Source organism: Lagopus leucura, unplaced genomic scaffold (assembly GCF_019238085.1).
Source record: "Lagopus leucura isolate 7727_CA_CO unplaced genomic scaffold, USGS_WTPT01 Super-Scaffold_100004, whole genome shotgun sequence".
NCBI classification, from domain to species: domain Eukaryota; kingdom Metazoa; phylum Chordata; class Aves; order Galliformes; family Phasianidae; genus Lagopus; species Lagopus leucura.
Genome location: NW_024962264.1, coordinates 31087076 through 31109732, shown reverse-complemented (window position 1 = coordinate 31109732; position 22657 = coordinate 31087076). Strand labels below are relative to the sequence as shown.

The following is a 22657-nucleotide window of genomic DNA, read 5'->3' as shown; positions in this document are numbered from 1 at the left end:
ATTTAACTTTCACAGTGAGCATTCTTTGCTGGAAAATATTTAGTCCAGCTATGAAAGGGGGAGGTTCAGGTTGGGTATTAGGAAAAACTTCTCAGCCAGATGGTGAGGCAGTGGCACAGGCTGCCCAGGGAGGTGGTGGAGTCACTGTCCCTGGGGGTGTTCAAGAACTGTGTGGATGCGGCATTGAGGAGTATGGTGGGGATGGGCTGGTGCTTGGACTGGATGATCTTAGAGGACCTTAGTGATTCTATGAAATGTGAGGAAGAAAGTTGTAATAAATTGTAGTGCTTCGTAGAAGGAAGAAGATGGAAAATACAACCATGAGGTTGCTTGCTGCTGGAGGGGTTGCAAATATTTTAATTTAGAAATGCAGAGAATTACTCAATTCTTATCATCTATTCAGTTTTTCTCTGTGGCAGTTGTACAAAATTTGGACTTCTGGGAATGCAATCAGAGCAGACTGGAAGTATGACAATTTCTCATGCAGAAATTTGCTAGAACAATAATTCAGTGATTGTAGTATCTGGGAAGGAGAAAAGCACATGTATCATTCTGCATTTTTGAGCAGAAATTCCCAAATGCTGAGTTTTTCAAACTTCGTTACATGTTTACAGTACTGTCATCCCTGTGTTTGCTGTGTTTATAGTGGGATGATACCCCCTTCTTAGTCATTTACGTGTTCACTATGACTCACACTCTTGTACTGGCAACTGGTTCTCCTTTTCTTTTACTGCCCAGGCTGTTCTTTCACGACACCTTCTATTTACTTCCAATACTCCATCCTATGATAAAATGTGTGTTTTTGCTTTATCACCTGTGGCTTTCTGTTTTGGTAGATGGGTATCAGACACCAGAGCACTCATCCTTTTCCTGGCAAAAGTCTGCTGTCGACCCAGCTGGTTGATCCCACAACAGACTGAAAAAGCCAAGCACATGGGAGTGCATTGGATCTTTTCTGCTTCTTTTCCCAGAGACAAAATTAATTCTGTAGACATTTTGACTGGCCCAAAATCATGCCACTTAGAAAACTGTTTGAATAAGACTTGTCTGTCACGATTTAATTTTTCAAGCTACTCCAAAAATAATTGATTTATATTTATAGAATTCCTTTCATCACAAAGGACTCCATATGCTTTTCAGAAAGATATTTCCATTCAAGCTATTGCTGAAACACAACCTCTGCTTAACTGCAATATTAGTTTACAGCATGAGGCAGGAAAAAAGGTTACCTGAAATACAGCCATTTTCACTCAGAATTATCCCTTTTAGGAGTCAAAAACTATGAAAATCCACATGATTCTGGTGCATGAAATTGGACCAATTATATGACGTTTAGGAGGAATATTAACATTTCTCATTCTGAGAGCTATAAGTACTTTTCAAATGTCTCCCATGACATCTTCAATTCATTCTCATGCCCTGAGATTTCTGCCACCTGAAATGTATTTTTACTTTATTTGTTGCAGCTATTCAGGAAGTTTTATACTGACTTAAAAGCAGCTTTCTTTATAGCATCAGAAAACTTTGGGCTGTGGGTAAATGTGAACTTGGTAGGACAGGTTAGGATTTGTTAAATTCTGTACTGGTGAATACTGTGTCTGAACCTACCTATCTTAAAAAGAAAACTGAGTTTCAGTAGGGTTTTTTTCAGTATTCATTTTTCACTGTCATTTTCTTAGGAGTGGATTGGAAATAATAGACTATTAGTAATTGCTAAGATGATTCATTTTAGTTATAGGTCTTTACATCCATTTACACTGAAAGTAAGCTCAAAGTATGCACAATGTTAGTTGCTAGTGCAAAATATCATCATGAGATCATTTCTGACAATGATTCTGTGGGTGCTGACTTACATGATGGCCTCATTTCTGTTTTAACAACCTGGTTGGACTGCAAATGAGGGTGGAATCTGGTCTACTGAATCATGTACATTTGCTTTTATTTAGCGCTATCTCTCCAAATCTTTTCCTACCTGATTGATAATTGGATTGAAATTATCTTTAATTACATTGTCTGGGGCTTTGTTAATATCAGCCCCTAACCAACTGTACTGCATGTTTGGGTGCCCACTTAAGATTCTGTGAGGTGAGCAGGGCTGAAGGGCAAACTCCAGAAAGCTGCATCACTGCAGTCTCAGAGCCATTAATTTTGTGCAATGATAACTTTGTACTCAGAGAGCAATATTCATTACAGGCAAGAAGGGAAGCATGCAAGTCCTTAATTAACAGTAGGATATAATCAGCATAAAGTAATAGTTTAATGTTCTACAGAATCAGTGTTATAGCCTTTTAGACTGTTGGTTTTTCCATTTTAGACAAGGCCAACACAACATTGTAATTGTCTGGATGCCATTACCCAACTCTCATTACTCTCCAGGTGCTAGCTCACCACCCTGTTTCCTATGATTGACCCACAGGTTCAAGTATGCAAACTGCCCAGGCTCCCCAGAGACCTCCATTTTCATCATGTACATGAATAGCAACTGACTTTATTTTTTTCCCATAATCCAACCCACCAGACAGATTGTGACTGGGTTTGTAAAAAGGACATGTTTTATTTTCATCATAGGATGTGCTACAATTATGGAAGCACTAGCAGAAAGCTATCTAGAATGCCTGGACTTGCCCCCAGTCCCGCTTTGCCACAGGAACCTGAGCATACAGCAGCTCCTCTCCACTGTGCATGCACAGGTAAGAAGCTGAATTTATGTCCATGCCTGTCCACAGGGGAAGGAGGTGAAGCAGCAGCTGCTACTCTAACTCCTTTGGGGGGACCTAAGTACCAGAGTACTGCTTCAATTCAATGCCTGAGTTCTTTCAGGAGGCAAGGATGGGTTTTGACCTCAGTTATGTTAGTTGGGAACATCGCATCTCTAGAGAAGGGCACACTTTCCTCAGTGTGGCCAACCCTGATGGCAGTCCCCCAGAGTAGACAAGCAGTCTCCTTGCTGGTACCACCCTAATAATAGCTAGAAGGATTCACTTTTGAAATCTGGTCTATCTAACAAACTTGAGAACCTACAAATGAACCTTAGAAGCTCCAAGACAATGCCGGTGAGAACAAGTGAGACCCACTTGCTAAGGGAATACACAGGGCGTTTTTGTCCTTGCACAATTCACTTAGACTACAGAGGAAGCAGCCACTCAAAGCCTGCCAAAACACCACTTCTGCCCTTAAAGGCAATGTCTGAGAGCCTCCTCCAAGGGCTTTTAAGGAACTGTCCCTCCCTCTGCTCTGTCATAAATACCTGTGCTGCTCCTTCATTCTTTCTTGTATCCTTCTCCGTTTTTTTATTCCACAGGCCAGAACTAAGGCATCTAGAAAATTCTAAAAAAAAAATCTAGAAAATCTGCTTGCCAGCACAAGGAGGCCTATTCCAGTAGTGTATGCCTGTTAAGAGACAAGAGTTAAACATTTATTATTTTTTAAAAATGGCAATTAATATCATACTTCCCAGGGGAGACTGACCACTCTGGCTGTTCCTGCACAGCTGGAGCCTTGCATTAGCCAGGACTCCTGGAATTACTCTATGAAAGCAAGACTGTGCAATTGCTAGTTCCTCAGCCTCACAGATAAGGGCTGGGATTGCAAGGCTTAGTTTCAGAGAGGCTTAGGAAAGACAGAAAGATGTTTCAAGGTTAAAATATCTGTTGTGTGTGTCAGTGAGGAAGGGAGATATATAATTCCCAGAAGACTTAATTCTGTGTGAAGGGAAGCACTAATTTTGGAAATGCCATACCTCTGCTCTGTGGGAGCATCTAACACTTGCAGTTCTTCAGGTGAGCTCCAGACTGTACTTCAGGAAGTGAAATGACATTGAATTCCTCCTTTCCCTTCAGTCTCCTGAAAGTAATGCCTTCAACAGAGCACTTCATTTTGACTAATGCAAAAGTTCCTGTGAATATAAGCATTAGATTGCACATCTCTTCCGTTGTGTTCAGGGAAGATTTGCAGTAGGGTAGTGAGAGTTAATGTGTCAGACAAGACTAAATGTGCCTCTCTGTGCTAAACTGCATCTTTTCTGTTTTTTAATTTTCCTAGGTTGAGAAGTCTTGTCAGAAATCTCTCCAATGGATTTGGCCAATCCATGTCCCTTAGTTTTTCACTGAATCAGACTTAAGGTATGGCTTTTATTCTCTTCAATAATAAAAGCCAGATGCTAAAAAAGTAGAATAAGTAGTCTCTTGGTACCACTTAGTAGACTAGGCCATAGGGAATTGCTTAAAATGGAGCTTTTGTTTCTTTTTTAAGTCAAGACAGTCTATTATCTATCCACTGTAGTTCATGTAAGCGTTTGTGCATTCTTTGATTCAGAGGGTTGGTTTGTTTGTTTTTTCCCAAGCCTACTCTGTCTTAAGTAAATCCTTTTTTTTTTTTTCTGAAATAAACCACTAGAGCATATTGATATAATGAAGCATTGCTTTCAGTCTCTGTGAGACTAGCATGCGAGTACCATCTACCATGGAGAAAACATATTATGATTAGAAAGCATATTTATTCTTGATTCTGCCCAAATGGTTTCTTCACACATTTGTATAATGAGGACTAGAGAACTAAACATTCCACCTAGAATTAAAACTGTGGAACATTTATCCTGGCCCTCAGAAAGGACTGAATGTTTTTAAATAAACTGACAGTTAACAAAGAAATGTTAGGACCACCTGCAGTGACCCGCACCAGTCTCAGCAGATGAGGTTTACCTTGTGGGGGAGCTCCTCTGAAAATATAGCTACCTGCATCCAGAGCCAAATGTGAGCAAAAAGCAGAACTGCTTCTACCTGTGTCAGGCTTCCTGGAGATCCATCACGGGTAGCTGGATGTAGTCCCAGTGACAATCATTCGGTGTCCAACAGAAAGCAGTAATTCAGCTCGTGTTTAGTGATGTGCTCCAGGTCAATGGCTTTGTCCTACAAGTAAAAGGTATAGGAGGTAACTTATGCAGAAAAGACATAACGCAAAAACTTACTGAGATAATACAAAATTTGCATTTTCTCCAGCAGAGTCTGGTTAGATGTGTGGTGAACTCCCATCTCATACAGAGCTTGCACTGCAGGGCACAGTTAGCTTTGTCCAAGATTTCACTGCCAGCTTGGCTCGCTTATTTTTGCTGTGTTTTGTTTTAAATCCAGGCTAAAATTCTTACAAAGTCTTGACTGCAGGACTGCTGCTTCAGCTCTTTCACAACCATCCTTTTGGTAAAGCCAATTCTCTTTTTCTGGAATTTTTAAAAATGTTTACCCATCTAACCCCAAAGTAGCTGGTCAGCACTTTGCCCAGGCTCACTTCAACCTGGAGTCGATGACCCGTGTCTGACTTGGCATTTACACTGTGCCCACTGCAGTTTGGTGTGTGCTGAAACTGAAATCAGTGACAATATCCCTGATTTGTGGCTTGATAATTCATTTGTAAAGTTTCTACTTACATTTACTTTACAGCAGTCCTTATTGCAGACCAAGTTCATCACAAAAAAAAAAAAAAGCATTGGATTTCTTTTTTCAAAGGCTAGACACTTAATGAATACATCTGTTATTTGGAATTCAGATGTTTGCAGATATAGGAGTGGGATTTACAGCTGCAAAAGAGAACAAATTTTAGAAGACACTGAAACCACCTTGTGTGGATCCTGCCTTTTATAAACACCCAAACACAAACCACCCACTTGGACAAAGGCAATATATCCAAAAGCAAATTGAATGAATTGCACTGCCTGCTTTTAGGAAAATAATGTATTTATTCTTCATATGAAATTGCGATGTTCTCTCTGTCTTGTTATGAAATATCAATTTAAACTTTATAACATATTCACGTTTTTACATACACAGCTTCAGACCTCTTGTTTGAATAAATGTGCACCTTTACTGACATGACTGTGGGCTGCAATGCAGGCCAGAGGAGCCACGTTTAAATTGCAGGAGGAAAAAAAAAAAAAGCAATAGATAAAACACTTGGAAATTTTAGTCCCAAGCTGGAATCTGACAGTTCTATAAACAAAGCTGCAAAGCTGCATCTATGTCACACTTGGAGGATGACAGAGCGCTTATACCATCCTACAGTTATTTATCAGCTTAGAGAACATTCATTCATTCAGAAATTAATTGGAGAAGAGTCAGAGAGTCTTGTCCTTGTGACCACCTCCTACAAAATGCCCTGGATAACAGCAGCATCCCAACAGTCACCCAAACATGGCTACACAGTGTGCCTGCTCACACGTACTGAAGTAAATTGAACATGTGCAGAGGGTGGTAAGCTGTATTCTGAAAGCACTGCATCCATGGCTTGCAGCTATCTACCTCCTGCAAATCACTGGCACAACATTTTCATGTTCAAAATGCTCCAAGACATTAGCGAATGAATGAATCAAAAGACGTTCTCAGGAAAAGCAATAAGTACACTCACACAGTCACAATGGGAATTTCATCACGGCCAATACAGCAGTGCATCTGAATCAAAGTGGAGAGATTTTCTTTCTGAAAGGGCTCCTTTTCTTAACAAAGCAACGTCATCACAGACATTTTGTGAATACTCTTACAACAACCACGATTAATAAACACTGCTGGATGCTAGTGGGGTATGGTCTAGAAATCAGGACAAGTGGAATCTTACCTTTGTTTCTCTGACACGGTCATGAGACGCATCCAGGATTTTTCAGAGCACTTTTTACCAATTCTGGATAGCCAGCTTGCAAAGTAGTGCATGATCCTGAGGTCTGCAGGGAACAGAAAACAGCTGTGCATAAAGTGAGGCACCAAAACACAAGTAGCCTAAACCACTGGTCAGTTTGGGCCTATTTAAAGATTGCCAGCTTATATACTTATTTTTTGAATTGTAATGAGTTCTTGTAAAGCATTCTGAGGTTGCAAAATGGAGACAGCTATTAAAGAGACTTTTTTTTTTTTTCTTTTTGACATTTTCTATTTCTGCTGCTGTGGTGTTTGATTACATTTGAGACATGGGAATATACAAAAGCACACGCTTACCGTGGTGTGCTGTTTACAAGGTTATTCTTGCACGTGCTCACTTGCTTGCTCACTCCCACATACAGCCACACTCCCATTACTGTTACCATTTCCAAGGCAAGGAGATGCTGTGCTTTATGGGCCATCTGTCAGGCAGTGACGGGGCACTGTATATTGATGCCATGTTTGTAGCTATCTCTTATTTGAAACAAAGTTCAGTTCAAAGCACTTCCAAGTATAGAAAGGGGAGAAAAAAGATGTTAATGTGTTTAGATTACATTAAAATTTTAAGATTAACTAAAAGAAAGGGAGAAAAAAAAGTCTGCTAATGGGTAGAGCTCAGTGGAGAGGCATTATTATATTACTACTAATGCACATAAAGCATCTCCTATTAAAAAGGGATGGCAGTTTTACATCCTATTAAATATATCAAAGCTGTACTTCAATTACAAATCCTTTCATATGCATGTTTTAACAAATATGTCTGATAATAGAGTGCAGCAGTAGCTTTTTAAATGCTAAACAAGATCCCTACAATACAGCTCACAGATAGAAAAGTACTAGAAGAAGGAAGGTCTATTTGACAGGGAAGGGAGAGATGTATTTCAATATTTTCATTGCCTTTATAGCTCACAAGACAAAGTTTATAAACCATTCCAGTGAGCATAGTAGGACATTGATAAAAGAGCACAACCTGCAACCCGCATACTGAAAGAGTTTGCAAGCTGCTGTTGTTTTTCCACACTGTTATCTTGGAAAACAAGCTGTGTCCTAATAATGCTAGTAACAACAAGAATAAAAGCAGGCCACGGTTGGCTGAGCCCTGCCTTAGAAAACATAAAATCTCAACCAGCCCCCAAAAAGTGTACCTTCCCTAAAGAGAATCCCTATGCCCAGAGGAAGCTATGAGGTGCCGACACGTGGTCCTGGCCTCGTGGACTTGACTCACCTAGTGAGCATCTCTTCCACAAAACAACAAATAAATCCTGATGCTGCTCTGGAGAACCCAGCAAGTGAAACAGTGTTCTGCATGAGCAATCTGGTACTCTGTGGCCTAGGGGGAATAACAGCAATAGAAGGGTCAAAAACAAGCCAAAGAGGGATCCAGCATGACCCTGAATGCAAGCTCATAGGTAAGTCCCTTCTACCCCTGCAAACAGTTGCGAGGACTGGGTAGAGGCACTGCAGAGTCTCCAAGGCCCTGTGGGTAAAGGACTCTGCTTATTGCATCGTTTTCCCATATCTGATCCCAGTAACAGTGTTAGCACAGCAAAACTGAGCCTCTGAGACACCAGAGTTCAGCTCTGCGTTTCTAATTGTGCCTAGCCCCTAGCCTTAGAATTCTGCAAAACCTAAGCTCTGTTCCTACTCAGGGTGAACTGGAGTCACAATGTTAATCAGATCGGGCAGCAGTCTGCCACAAGCCAGGCTCCATTTGCATGGATCACATATTTCTGACATCTGGCATGGGAATGAATGAGCCCGTGCCTATGGAAATGCGTATGAACCCACAATAAGCTTTTTCAGTTTGCTGATGAATCAATTAAATAGAGGTTCATAAATCTTAAAAAAAAAAAAGAGGAAAAAATTTTGATCATAATAAAGAACAACAGTAAATTCTGCTTAGCCTTTTTTCCTTGTGGATTTTTTTTTTTTTTCTTATGGAGATACAGAAGTTGTAGAGATTTAGTGAAATGTAGTCACTTACTTACCTAGGAAATAATGACAAGCAATAGTACTGTAACATTGTCACTCTAATATCCACAGTGCTGGGCAGCAGGGTGGCCTGGTACTCACATCGCTGGGCCTTGCCTTGCTTTGTCTGTCCCCAGCTGCTCTTCATGGCTGTGACTTATACTGCCTTGCTGGGTTCTCTGAAAAGCAAGGAGGGTGGTTTGTGACATCTGCCTCCTCTTTGGTAAGACAGAAGGGAAAGCTGGAGCTGGGTCATCTCTCTTCTCTCAGATCAGCACAGGGGTCTGCACAGTAGAAGTCAGTATGTGCAGAGAAACCATACCAGGACTGCAATAAGATCATAATAGCTCAAAATAGAGGGATAGAGCCAGAGAAAGAGGCTGTTGTCCCTGATTGCTACCCTGCTTGAAAGTCCAGGAAAAGCAAAATCTCATAGTACTGTGTGGGCCATATACACCACTTCTAAGACAACCAGGCTTTGTGAGACAGATTCTGTCCACCTTGGCCTTCAGGAAAATTGTCACCCAAAGGAAATGCAACCTCTCTTTGTCTCTCAGCCAACTCCTCTGGGTAATATAGATCAGTATCACACCATAGAAGTCAATATTACAGATTCCAGCTGGCTAAATTGGCTTCAATCCACTGAGTCAATGAATCAGATGCTCAGCAGGTGATATACAGTGTTTGACTTGCCTAAGCAATCATTATGTCCAGAGACTCAGAGATCTATTCTGGAGTCTAAGCAAACAAGATAAAATGTGTTCCTCTCCTGGCCTCATATATATCATTTCACATTTAAAAGATTTCTTGAGTTGGAGGCATCAGCATTTACTTCCAGCAGCTCCTGGTTTTGAAAACTGAGAGTACTTAGTAGTTGTGTTTATTTGTGCTGATTTTTTTTCCTTTTCCAGCTGCCTCTATTAGCACAAAGGCTAAATGAAAATTCAAATCACTATGGTGATTAGCTGCAAATATTGCTTTTTGCAATGGGTTTGGTGTCCCAAGCAAACAAAGGACCATTCTTCAATGTGCTGCAGACAGCACAATTGTGTACCTCACAGATGTCTCAGTGCAATCAGCTTCTCATTACTGGACTAAACAAAACTTTTGATGGAGCTGAGAGAATCGAGTGACCTGGGGCAGGAAGCAAAGGTTCCCTTACCTGGCACTCTGTATTTCCTCCCCCGCAGGCATATTGATTACTGAGAGGCTGTTTGCTGAATGAGATCCTACTCAGCATGAATGTAGCTGGAACAAGTCCTATATAATTAAAGAAAGGAAGGGAATAAATGATCTGTCTAACACCTTACAGTTATTATACCACAACTTTGTAATCCACAGCCAGGTTCTCTTTCTGCAGATTTTATCTGCAGAGATTGGGGGGAAAAAAAAAACCAACAAACAACAAACCCACAGCTGAAAGCTTACAAATTACACATGGAAGAAAGGAGCTGTTTCTTGTGCTAAGGGGATGCTGAGAAAACAATGCTGCCTCCTGAAGTGGGAGCTAAGGCATCTTGCATCAAATGTGAAACCTACCTCTGAGATCATTTCAGCTGAGGTAACCACAAGCTCCTCGAGAACTGAAGCAAGCCTGCAGAAGAGGGAAGAATCAAAATCTGTGGTGCTTCAGCACATTTTTATGCGCTTGCTAGGCTGGAGATGGAATTTTTAAGGCATGGAATTGGAGTATTGGATGAAGAAAGAAAAGCTGTATGGAGAACAGGACTATTGCACAGCTTCAAGATTAATCAACGTAACTAATGGCAAATTATAAAGCAAGGAAGTATTTTAAAAAGTCAGAGCAATAGTAGGGAGATTTCTAAATACATAGCCGCGGACTGCAAACACCACAGCGGCTGAAGATCAACTTCTACTCTAACATGCCACAAGTAGCCAGAGAACAAAGTGATAGAGATGAAAGGAAGTACAGCAAGACAAATGCACACAAGTACACCACAGCACCTGCTAGTAATATGCCATGCCACTAAAAAGCTAACCAAAATAAGAGAAGCTAGATAGACAGAACTTTTTACAGGGATTTCCAGCTGCTCCCAAGAAAAGGACTTGCAGCAGGTCTCTGTTCCCAGAGAAATAATCAAGAAAAGTAGAGCCTGTCCCCAGTGTTGTCAGTAGATCACTGTGTTGCTCTGCATATTATTACTTCTTTCTTGCCTCAGTTTCCCCACAGTCTGTCTGTACTGTGTAAAGAAAAACATGATCAAATCAATGAATAAGGAATAGGAACAATCAGAAAGGACACAGTACAGGACAGCAGGCGAGTCTCCGCCTGTGACTGGGCCCAGAGGAGCATTATGAGGGTCCCACTCATAATAAAATTTCTTAATGTGAATTCTGGCAACAAAGCAGATGCTTCGATATCTGAGAAAATGACGGCTACAATAAAGACCTTCTCAATGCTTCAAGGTCTAAGCAGTCTCCCAGACACCTTTTTCTTAACACCCCCTTGTCTCAGCCCCAAACAGTGAGGAAGTTAAAAAGAAAAGACATGATCAATAATTAAAAAGCTGGAAATGAACAAATGGAATGAATTGCTCCAAGAAGGGTGAGGAGAGAAACCTGAGAAATATCATCTATCTTTATCTCTCAATCTGGCAGAGGATTTACAAACCATCTTTAAAAAGAGAGATTCTGAGGTTACGCATTCAGGTTTCTGAGCGATGCCAGGTTTTTTATTTTATTTTTTTCTTTTTACATTATGCTTCCTCATTTTATGACACTTCTCAGACTTGAATCATTCACAGCAGATGGCTCCATGAATACTGGATATTTCCATAAATAATGACAGATTTCCCTTCAGTCTCCCCACCCTCCCTCCACTCCACATGCCCAAATCTTTTGTGTGCTAGCTGCAGATACACATTCAAATTCTGGTCAGCAAACAAGCCTATCTAGTGCCATTGTCATTCCTGCAAGCCCAGTAGAATCAGTAAAATAATGAACTTATCATCCCATTTGATTCAAGAGCATTTTTTCCAAGCAATCCTTAGATAGAAGGGAAATGCAACGCAGCATTTAATGAAATTGAATACTTTTAACACTGGAGAGCCACTGCAGAAAGCATCTGAGTGCTCTGCGGCAGTGGGAAATGCCGGAGATAGCTGGTGAGCCAGATTAGCCACACAGTGATGGCAAGGCAATGCTCAGGTCCTCTGAGCACCTTTGCCACCACAGAAGCTCTGAGTAGTGGGTGAGGAACTGGCCCCAAATTTAGCTACAGAAATCCTGCTTGCACAAGAGGGACAGCTAACAAAACAAAGAACCTCACAAAAAGAGAGGAGTGCACAAATCCTTGCTGTTGGGTCATGGCATTTGTTTGATCTACCTGCAGTAAATGATGTGTGACGCTACTGTCTTACGGAGATAAAAGCAAGGTGGCTTTTAATTCAGGACATTAAGAGAAAATATTAAAAACTTCTTATCAGAGCAATAATTTATGGCTAACTTCAAGTGCTCATAATCTGCCATCTATATACATTTCTATCAAATGACCCTGTAAATAATTAATAGATCTAATTCTGTCAGTGTTGCCAGGGCAGGTTTCCCTGCGGAAGGTTAATGCAATGATTTAATTCTTTATTTATGTGATTAGCAGCCCCAATCAGGCTGTTTTAATGAGGTCGCAGGCAGCGGATTATCTCAGCTGACTTGCCTGGCAGGAGCCCCAAGCGCCCCGTTCTTGTGGTACGAGGTACACTTTCTGTCCAGCTGCCCCAGGGCAAACCATTGGCAGCTACTGGGGGCAGAGCAGGGGCCCCAGCAGGGCAGCGAATGCTATTTAGCCCTTTTCTAGTTGCCCGAATTGTAGCTGCATAGTCCAAGTAAAACACAGAAACAGGGATTCTTAAAGCACATCTGCCTCAAGATTCATCTGTGCCTGTTCAGAAAAGGGGAATATTACTATGAGGAGACATGGGATAATATGTCACTAGCAGTGCCTTAGGCTCATCTGTAAAACTTAGTGTTTGGATTAAATCCAAATGATGATCCTCCCTGTGTCAACAAGAGAACCTGGCAGTTATTAGATTCTTCCGGAGAAGGAATTGATACAAGTGCTGCTTTCTTGAGATCTCATAAATCTGCATTTCTATGTACACAAAAGCTTGACACACACAAATAAAACAGAACCAGAATACATTTCTTTCATTCCTTCAGTCATTTTTCTTTCAATTTTTCACCAAACCCAGCCCACCAGAGAAAAGAGATCTCTCTGCAGGCTGCTTATGGAATTAAGAGCCCAGTTGCAATACTCAGATTCATTGGGCCACCTGGGATCACTGTAACCCCACACGTAGCGAACAGCCTCACTCCTGTGATGAGGGCCATCAAGCAACTCTGCTGTGGGCCGTGCTGATGTCAGCGGATCTGATAGCAGTAAGGGAGCACCAGGAAGGCCCCACCTGCCTGGCTGGGAAACAGAGAAGTCTCGGCATTCCTTCATTCACAGCCTCCATTCACATTGACTGAGAAGGGCAGAGGAAACAGCTTGGATATTTCTTTTCCTTCCTCTACTTTTCTTCTGTCAAAGGCATCTTTCCATCTTTCCAGCTCTCTACTGACCTGCTTTTTGTTTGTTTTTCTGCCTTTTTTTTTTTTTTTTTTTTAAGTTATTGAACCTTGTTTCCCCTGCCAAACTGCCTACAGCTCCTGTTCTGTTTATTATACTCAGCACAGAAAGGAATGAAAAGGAACGAACCTTGGAAGAGAAACAAAAGCCTGCAATAAGCCGTATTCTCAATTACCCTGTAGCATGCCGGCTGGGAACAAGAGGAGTTGCCACGCTGACACATACAGCTGAAAATTGGGTTTGCTAGGTACAGCAGTGTTAAAGGCAGCCTTTCACTGCCTCCCTCCCAGGCTGCCACTGTGCTGTGCCCTTCGTGAGCGCTCCACCACTTATTGGCACAGGTATAAAAGCAGCCCTTGGACAAGAGACAGCTCAGGTAAGCTCTTGAGAAATCAAAGCAGGAAAAGCAGATAAAAGGCAGCGGTATTTCTGTCACTAACTCACAGACGGGTTTATTCTAACAATTTCCACCTTGGCAAGCTCCAGGTCACTAAAACAACATCCAGAACAATGAATTAAAGATACTGAAAAAGACTATACAGAATGCAGCATTCTCACAGAAATGTAGAAACTCCCCCCACTTCCATGCATTGGTTATCCTCAGGCCTCCGTCAGGCTGAGCACTTTGTGCCTCACTCACACTTGCTGATTTTCAGTGCTAAATCCTGCCGAAAGCAGATTGTCAGATGCAGGAATCTCTGCAGGGAACAGTCCAGCAATGTGCTCCAGTTGTTCAGGAATAACTGAACAGGGCTGGACAAAACACGGATGCTCTCTCTGTGCACAACAGTTCCCTTGTCACCCTGCCAGGTAACGTTTTGCCTTCTATCATTTTTAAAACTAACTATGGAGGTAACTGCAATATTTTCCCTGAACGGGCAAACAAAGGAGCAAAGCACCAAGCCCACCAGCACCGCCTGTTCAAGATATGCATTACTGCAGGACTCTGCAGAGAGTCTCCTAAAGACCGTACTGTGTCTCACACAAAGCCACATCCTCCTTATTCTCGTGCAGCAGCAGCTGCAGGGACCAGGGGAGTAGAAGGAAGGGAGCAGAGCAGCCAGGCAGTGCTCACACATCCTCACCTGCAGCAGTGGGCAGTGAGCCAGCCTGCCCTTTGGGGGCAGGGGGAGGAGCAGAACATACCTGCTCAGTGTGCAGAGGATGGCTTTCTGGGGATTGGTTTTCCTTTCTTTTTTTCAGGAAGCATTTATCTGCTGACAGTTTTTTTGTTTGTTTGTTTTTGCTTTTTTAATTTACAAACAAAACCCCATGGAAGATCTCAATGCCTACAGATCCCTTTGATTGTTTTGTTTGTTTGTTTGGGTTTTTTTTTGCTAGAAGAACTAATCCAGAAAACAGAGACTGATGAGACCCCCCTCGTCCCATATCTGCCACTGATTCCTAGGGCACATTCCCCTTGCCCTGTTGCATTTTTACAAGCATTGCTTGCAAAGCGCTGTTCTCTGATAATGCATCTTAAGACTCTGTATCCCTGAAGTTTCCCTCTTTGATTTTGCATCCTGATTCTCTTAAAACACATCCTCATCTGCCCCTTATTTTCATTTCTGGATCTCTTTTCAGCTGTGTGTTCACTTCTGTGCCTGTCTTCATAGAGACATATCTCTGCATATGTAGTGTGGAGGACAAAGCAAACAACTTCTGGATCCCCTCCCAGGCTAACCTGTGGAGAGGGGCTGCTTTGTATTTGAGAGAAACCCTAATTCTCACATGACCCTGGATCCTATGGCACTACAGACACCTCTCAGAGGAGCCATCACAAAAAACAAAACAACACCCTAGAAAGCTCAGCGTACCCATGCTGGGCACACAATCACACCTGGTCCTGTAAGCCACCTGATGTTCATAGAATCGCTCAGGATGGAAAAGACCTTAAAGATCCAACCCACAACCTAACCATACTACCCTAACTCTAACAACCCTCAGCTAACTCATGTCCCTGAGCACCACATCCAGACGGGTTTTAAACACATCCAGTGACTCAGACACCTCCCTGGGGAGCCTATTCCAGCGCTTAACAATCCTTTCTGTAAAGAAGTGTTTCCTGATATTCAACCTAAACTTACCCTGGTGCAACTTGAGGCCATTTCCTCTCATCCTGTCACCTGTCAGCAGTGAGAAGAGACCAACCCCATTCTCACTGTAAACACCTTTCAGATATTGGAAGAAAGCAATAATGTCTCCCCTCAGCCTCCTTTTCCCCAGACTAAATAGCCTCAGTTCCTTCAGCCTCTCCTCAGAGGGCATATTCTGCAAAGCCCTTCACAAGCTAGGCAGCCAAAAGCCAGAGGCTCAAATTCAGTGGTGCAGAGGGCTGAGCTTAGCAGAGACAGAGCAACAAGCACTTTTGGCCCAACAAATTAAAACTGCACACCATTAAAACATGGACAGCAACGCTGTGCTATTCCAAGGAAGGGAATACAAGGAGAAGGTGGGCAACGCCAAGGCAGGACTCTGGTCACCATTGCCCAAAGGACAGGGCCAGATCAGAAGGAAGCTCTCCAGGCACCTTCTTACCTTCCAGCATGTCATCCTAATGGGATCTTTGTGCAACCCCTCCTTCCACTGGCACAACACACTTTCATTCACTATATCTCAGATTTTAGGAGGAAAAAGGCTTACACTGAATGTTACTAGCCTATTTTCTTCTCTAGCAATCTGATTTACCCATCCTGAGGGCAATAGTGATGGCTTGATGTCTTAGGGAATGTACAACTCACACACTTGCCATAAATAATGGATAGCATATTACACAGCACTTAATATTTAAGTACCTGAAAAAGTAAAAGAAAATGGAAACAAAATGTCATTAAGGGACTGACCTGTTTAAGTACTGCAGAAGGTAAAGAATATTTCAACTTCATTCCACTTCCCATTTGGCCGCGGATCCAAAATGAAAACTCTTGAGATGTTTCTCCAGCCACACTTAACACTACTACTTAAAACAAAGCTGCCTCACCCAGCACCCTGCATCTCATTGTACAGCAAGCAGCACAGACGTCTGTAAGACTGCATAAAACCAGGATGAGCTTGTGGAAGAATATTCTTCCAGGCTAATTTTTACCTTGGACACTTAACAGACCCAAAGCTGACATCTTTGTATTTTAATCATTCCTGATGTATTCTTTTTCATCCTTGAATTTTTGGAGTGCTTTCTGAAGCTGTGTGACTCTTGCTATAACAGTAACATTCCACACAACTTTTTTGTGACAAGGAAGTCCCCAACCTTGGTGTATTTAATTTATTTTGAATTCATTTCCTTCTAGCGTTATTTGACGTGATTCCTATCAGATCTTTGCCTCCAAAACAGTCTGCAGAACATTTTGTTTTCAGTCACTTTCTCCAGGCTACATATGGTTTTATAGACTTGTATCAAATCTCTTCCTTTCAGCTATCTCTTTTCGAAGGTGACAAGTCTTAATCTACTCAGGTGTCCCTGTCACAAAAGCCACTGTGCACCCACATTGCTTTGGTCATCCTGCTCCGTTCCTCCTTCACATCTGATGTGTTTGCTGAGGGGCAGAGGGCAGAGCACCACGTGCTAGTCACAATGGATGTACTGCTTGGATTTAGAAAGTAACATAATTATGGTTTCCACTTAGTCTATTCTGTTCCTAGCATTCAATTTTATGAGTTTTTGACCACTGCTGAAAGCTCTGAACTGACAATCACTTCAACTTATCTACCAATATCCAACAAAACAAAACAAAACAAAACAAACAAACAAAAAAACAGAAAAAAAAAAAAACAACACTGTTCCTGAGTGATAAAAATACTGGGACTCTTTCTTCCTATTTACATTCCTTTCTGTTTATCTGCACTGAATTTCATCTGCACTTTCCTAACCTGGCTCTCAATTTAAGATGGTCATTTTGCAAACTGATTCATTTCCCTGAAAAAATTGAGCTCATAATCCAACTTCACCATCTGACTGCAGCCCCTCTTCACCTTGTTTGTGAGCCTACCAAACACCACAGCACAGATCCCTACAGAACCAGACTTGTGGCTTTCCTCCACAGTGACAACTTCAACCTTTTATTTCTACCTCCCACTTCCCAATTTTAATCAATTTTCTGAAGCACCTCGCTGTCGTTTCATGGCACCTGCATTCCTTAACAGCCCTTTGATGCTTTTTGAAAATCCATGTAAGTTATATCACCAGTCTGGCCCATCCACTCCTCCAGTCCTACCCGACAGATCTGTATATCATGATTTTCATTGCAAACCCCCAGATAGCCCTTTGTCACTGATATTTACTGATGTTCCCACTCATTCCATTATTATTACAGTTTTTGCTAACGTATTTATTGCAAATACTAGGTTTACTACTGTGGGGTTCTGGGAACCTCACAGGAAACACTTAAAAAGGATGTTAAACTGGTGTTTGTCTTCTGGTACCAGGACATAAGCCAGGAGTGCACACTGGAGGTAACACTTGCCCTATTTCATCAACCTGCCAGGAAAGACATCCCACTGTGGGAGTCCCCCACGATCCTCCACAGCAAATACCATGAAACATCTCACTTTTCTAAGCACTCCTTCTACATAGTTATTGCTTACTGGTCCTACAGACTCCAGAAAGCTTCCTGCTTCTCCTGTGTTTGAAACAGGATTTACTAGGGATTTTTTGGTGCTTTCTGTAAATTTCTCCAACTCTTTTGGCCTTTCTTACTGCATTTTTCCCTATTATCTGCCTGTCTGGGTCTACAAGCCTTTCTATTTTTCTCATTTGTCAGGCCCAATCTATCTGAAGGATATATTCTTGCTTTTAGTAATAAACTTTTCCTGCTGTTTAGCCATCTTAGTTTCCTTCTTCTTTTTTTTCTTTTTCTTTTTTGTCCGCAAGGTGATAAATAGGATACATTTGCTCTAGGATTCCATCACCATCTTTAAACTGTCTCTATGTTACACAGTAGGACTTTACTCTTTTAGTTTTGTCTAGCTTCTCCATTTTAAAATCAAGCGTGACAGCAGTAGATGTTTTAGCTTTCCTTGCATCTGCAGGAATGCTTAATCTACCTGCATCACGGTCCCTGCAGCAGAGCGGACCTTTGACAATGATGTTATAAACTAAACACAGTCCTCTGGCCTGGCTCTTAGAAGCTGCTCTTGTGGCTTCCTTGACTGCTGCTCCATAAAGAGGTCACTGATGGTCTCAAAGAACAGACTTGACGTTGGGCCTTGATATGACATTTACCCAAGCTACAAAGGGGTCATGGAAATTGTTTATCTTTATTGTGTTTGCTGCCCTTAGAAGCACTCTGATCTCTCTCAAAATGTCACAGTCACTGTCTCACTGTTACTATCCCGGTCAGTCAATGGATAATTTAGTCGTAATGCAGTATTTTTCCTATTTAAGTGTAAAACTTGAGTTGCTGACAGGGCTATTCTATTGATCTGATTTGATTTCAAACTTTAACACTAAGCAACATCCACCACCGCTATTTGACTCCATCTTTCATGAACACTGTGTTGTTTGGTCTTACAGTGCCCCATGACCTCCGTATTCCCTCCTGGAATCTTTCAGTAGGTCTGGTAAGTCAATACCATGGCTTACAGCTATTTCTTAGGCATTTTTACAGAATCACACGATCCACTGCTCTGGTTTCTGACTTCTGACTCTGCAGCTTGCTTAAATGGCACGTGGTTGGCACCAACAGCTGTTTTTCTTTCTTGATTGACTGCTGCTGATTCCTGCCCTAACCTTGAATTTACAGATACAAAATTGTTATTGCAAGCGTTTCGTCTCAGAAGACACCTGCCTTCTGTAAGAAACTAGTTTTGACTTAGATTCTTATGCTAGCTGAGATTTTTTTTTAATCTCTAGGTTCAGTCCAGTTTTGAGGAAGTCTGTGCAATAAATTCCTGGTGACATCAGAGAAGCTGCATCTTGCATGTGCCTTACTAGTACAGATCACATCTTAAAATCTGTGCTCACTTCCTCTTCAACAAGAAGAGGTAAAGAGCAGAGCTCTTACTAAACCACTCTATTCCTATTGAAGATCTCTATATACTCATACATTCTCAGGTGCCCGCTGATAATAAACTTGTATCACACAGCCAGAACTACAAGAGCACTATGAAGTGACATTCGCGCTGTGAAGCCTTAATTTAGGCACCACAATGATTAGAGTGTTTTAATATTATAATAACTGATAAATAGACTATATGTCAGACATTTCATTCCCTTTTAATCAAAACTCCTAGTCTGCTAAATTAATCACCCCCTTGGGGTACAGTAGCAGATTTCCAATTTAGTCATAGAGCATCATTAATAATGAAAAGTTCTGGAGGCAAATTCTTCTGTTCATGTTCTTTTGTATGATCGAGCAGGTTTAAAGAGACAAGACGGAGAACACAGAAGACATCAACACCTCCTAGCAATCCAAATAAATAAACATCATTTTTGATGTCAATCCTTTAATGACTGTCCTCCTCCTTGAATATTAACAATATGATTACAAAACCTAAAAAGCCAGCCAGAAGAGTTGTGATTTTACTAAATGGTATTAACAAAACCAAAGCTTAAAAAAGCATGAGAAATGGAGAGGAATGCTGCATTTTTAATAGCTCTTCTATTGTGGCATTGTACTTTTGGTTTCATTAAACTGTCTAATTACAGAGTGAAAGTGTTTCTGAACAAGCTTTCTTTACATATAAGCTTTCATTTTTTCTTCACTAAAGTAATTCAGTAAGTAAACTCAGTAAGTTTGCAGGTGACAATAAGTTGGCAGGAAGTGTTCCATGTGCCTGGAAATAAAAGGCACTTCAGAGGGATCTGGACAGACTAGGCTGAAGCCAAAGGGATGAAGTTCAACAAGATGAAATGCCAGATCCTGCATTTTGGCCACAAGAACCCCAGGCATCATTACAGGCTTGGGGCAGAGTAGCCACTTCTTCCACATGTGGAAGAAATGGACCTGGGGGTGTTGGTATGAGCTCAGCTGAATGCGAGCCAACAGTATGCCCAGGTGGCCAACAAGGCCAATGGTATTCTGGCTTCTAACAAAAACAGCGTTGCAGCAGGAACCAGGGAGGTGATCATCCCTCTGTACTCAGCTCTTTTCCAACTTTAATGATACTACGATCCTAAATTTTTTAGAAAAACATCTTCTGTTCCGCTGAGTTTTAAACATACTTCTGTGTAAAGAATAAACTTATTCTCTACCCACTAATAAACGTGCTTCATTTTCTGCTCAAGAGGTCTCCAACTACAGATACAAGTTCTTGACCTACTTGGTGACGGTGGTATTTGAGAAGAATAAAACGCTTCGATAACATGAAGCGGCAACACTCATTTTGCACTATTGTAGGGAAGCATGTTTCCTTTCCATCCCTGTTTGAATTCTTTAATGCAAAAAGAATGGCAGGCTGCCTGAGCCAGTGAAACTTTCAAAAGACACAGGCTAGGCTACATTTTTATCTGTCCATTTGCTTCTCCTTACCTGCTCTGCTATGTGCAGCAAGGGCACAGGTACTTGGGACTAAGTCAGAGTAGCTCCTTTACCCTCTGGCACTTCTGCCAGAATCAACACAGTGAAGGTGGTTTTAGGTAGCCACCAACTACCTTGGATTTACAAGTTGATAGTCTGCAAACACTGCAGCATGCATTATATGGTGGGTTGTTAGAATGCCAAAAAGTAATGCAGGTTCACCTCACACGCTTGGATGTCAACTGAAGTAAATACATTGCTTATTCAGACAGACACAGCTACAAATGTTAACACAGCAATTTATCTCCATATCTCTGTATCTAAGCTGTCTGTGTTCAGAGATCATCTCATCCTAATGGTGAGCTCTAATGATCTCTTCTTAACATTATGGCTCCATGAGCAATAGGCAGGCCGGTTCTCCCTAAGAAGGAGAGCGCCAGCTAGAAACAAAGAGCTGATTAAAGGACTGCTTTCTTTTCCGGGGCTCTGAGGAGTTTCTTTAGGCATGAAGCTATCAAATAAAACCCTTTGGCAAATCACTCTGGTGTGCTGGCAGCGCATCCTGCTCCTGTCCCCTCCTCCACTTGAAGAGCCATAAAAGTCCAAGGCCAGAGACTGCTGCTGAACCAACAAGCAGGAAGGATTTACAGCCAATAGTAACTCCTGACCTCATCAAACTCCACTCTGGGCCATTTATCACTCCTCTGTTGAAAAGAAAAAGCATCAAAGTGGAGAGGAATCAGGAGAGAAAGAAGGAAGGGAGACTGAATCACAGTCACTTTACCTTCACTAAAAAGTACAGAAAACCCCCCAGCAATACAGACGCGTGCCTAAATGCCCTTGAGTGCCAGTGTCCGAGGAAAAATCCCCAGTCATTAAGTGAAATGGATTTTAAACAAATGCTGAAATTCATCAAACAGCTGAGAACCTTTTGTCTGCAATTTCATTGCCATGGCATTGTGATAACCTACAGACACATAGGTGAGAAGATAGCTGGAACTATGGTGCTCCAGCATCTGAGCTGCTAGCAAATAGCACAGTCAGACGTGTGCTGCGACGGTATCTCAGGGTGGGCAGAAAATAGCTCTGTCCACACTGGACTCACCACAGGTCTTGCTGGTGCCATGAAAAATTATAAAGATGATCAGTGAGAGAGTTGGACTGCATCCTGTGAGAGACAGAACAGAAAGATCTTGAAACCAGAGCTTGGAAGAACTTGAGTATTCTGATCATCTGGGCCTTTTACTCAAACAAATATTGCCCAGAGGAATGTTTCTTAGCATCTGCCCCACCATCAATGCACACCCTGGTTTCTCTTCTTCCACTCTGTATTTTTTTAAATCATACACAGACACAAAAGGATCTTTTGGGACAGCAGCAGAAAGTCCCTGAAAATAGGGAATAAAGGAGGAGAACAGTGGCACAATGCCTTTTTTTCTGCATGTCCTTCTGAATTTCAGGTCCTCCCAAGGATGCATCTAGGTGCCTCATAAGCAAAGCAGCCCAAACTACTCTGAAAATCCTTCCTTTATGTTTTATCAAAACAATCTGAAGCGGAGATGCACCTGCATTTTGCCTGAAGGGAATGGCACTGAGAAGAGGATCACAGGAGCTTTATCAGCCTTCTGAACCACACGGATCTGCCTAATTAAGACAGCTGGGGAAACAGCAGACATTTATACACCAGGAGATAGAGAGCTGTTCTGCATCTCAGCCACCCTGTTCTCTTAAAATCAGTAATTTCTGGGGAACCAATGGCTGATGCTAAGGTGGGAAGCCCCTGACATTAGCTGTGAAATCACAAATTCTCGAAGGACCCCAAAAGGTTCAGGGCAGGCAATACAATTTCTGTTTCTAAACTGAATCACTCAGTGCCATAAGTGAAATAAAGACCAATGCAACACTGAGATGGCACAGCAAATTCCGTTGCTATGTTGCAGCAACAGGCAAGAAACGTAAAGATT

The 22657-nt window shown here is 41.8% G+C and overlaps 1 long non-coding RNA gene across 1 annotated transcript; it reads right to left on the bottom strand.

The window, feature by feature from the left end:
- Nucleotides 1-3369: 3369 nt before the first annotated feature.
- Nucleotides 3370-6675, bottom strand: LOC122180181. The gene is made up of 4 exons (XR_006178938.1): nucleotides 6604-6675; nucleotides 4779-4907; nucleotides 3740-3895; nucleotides 3370-3390 (listed from the first exon to the last, which is right to left on the bottom strand). It is a non-coding gene; the product is annotated as an uncharacterized LOC122180181 (long non-coding RNA).
- Between the last annotated feature and the right edge of the window lie 15982 nt (nucleotides 6676-22657).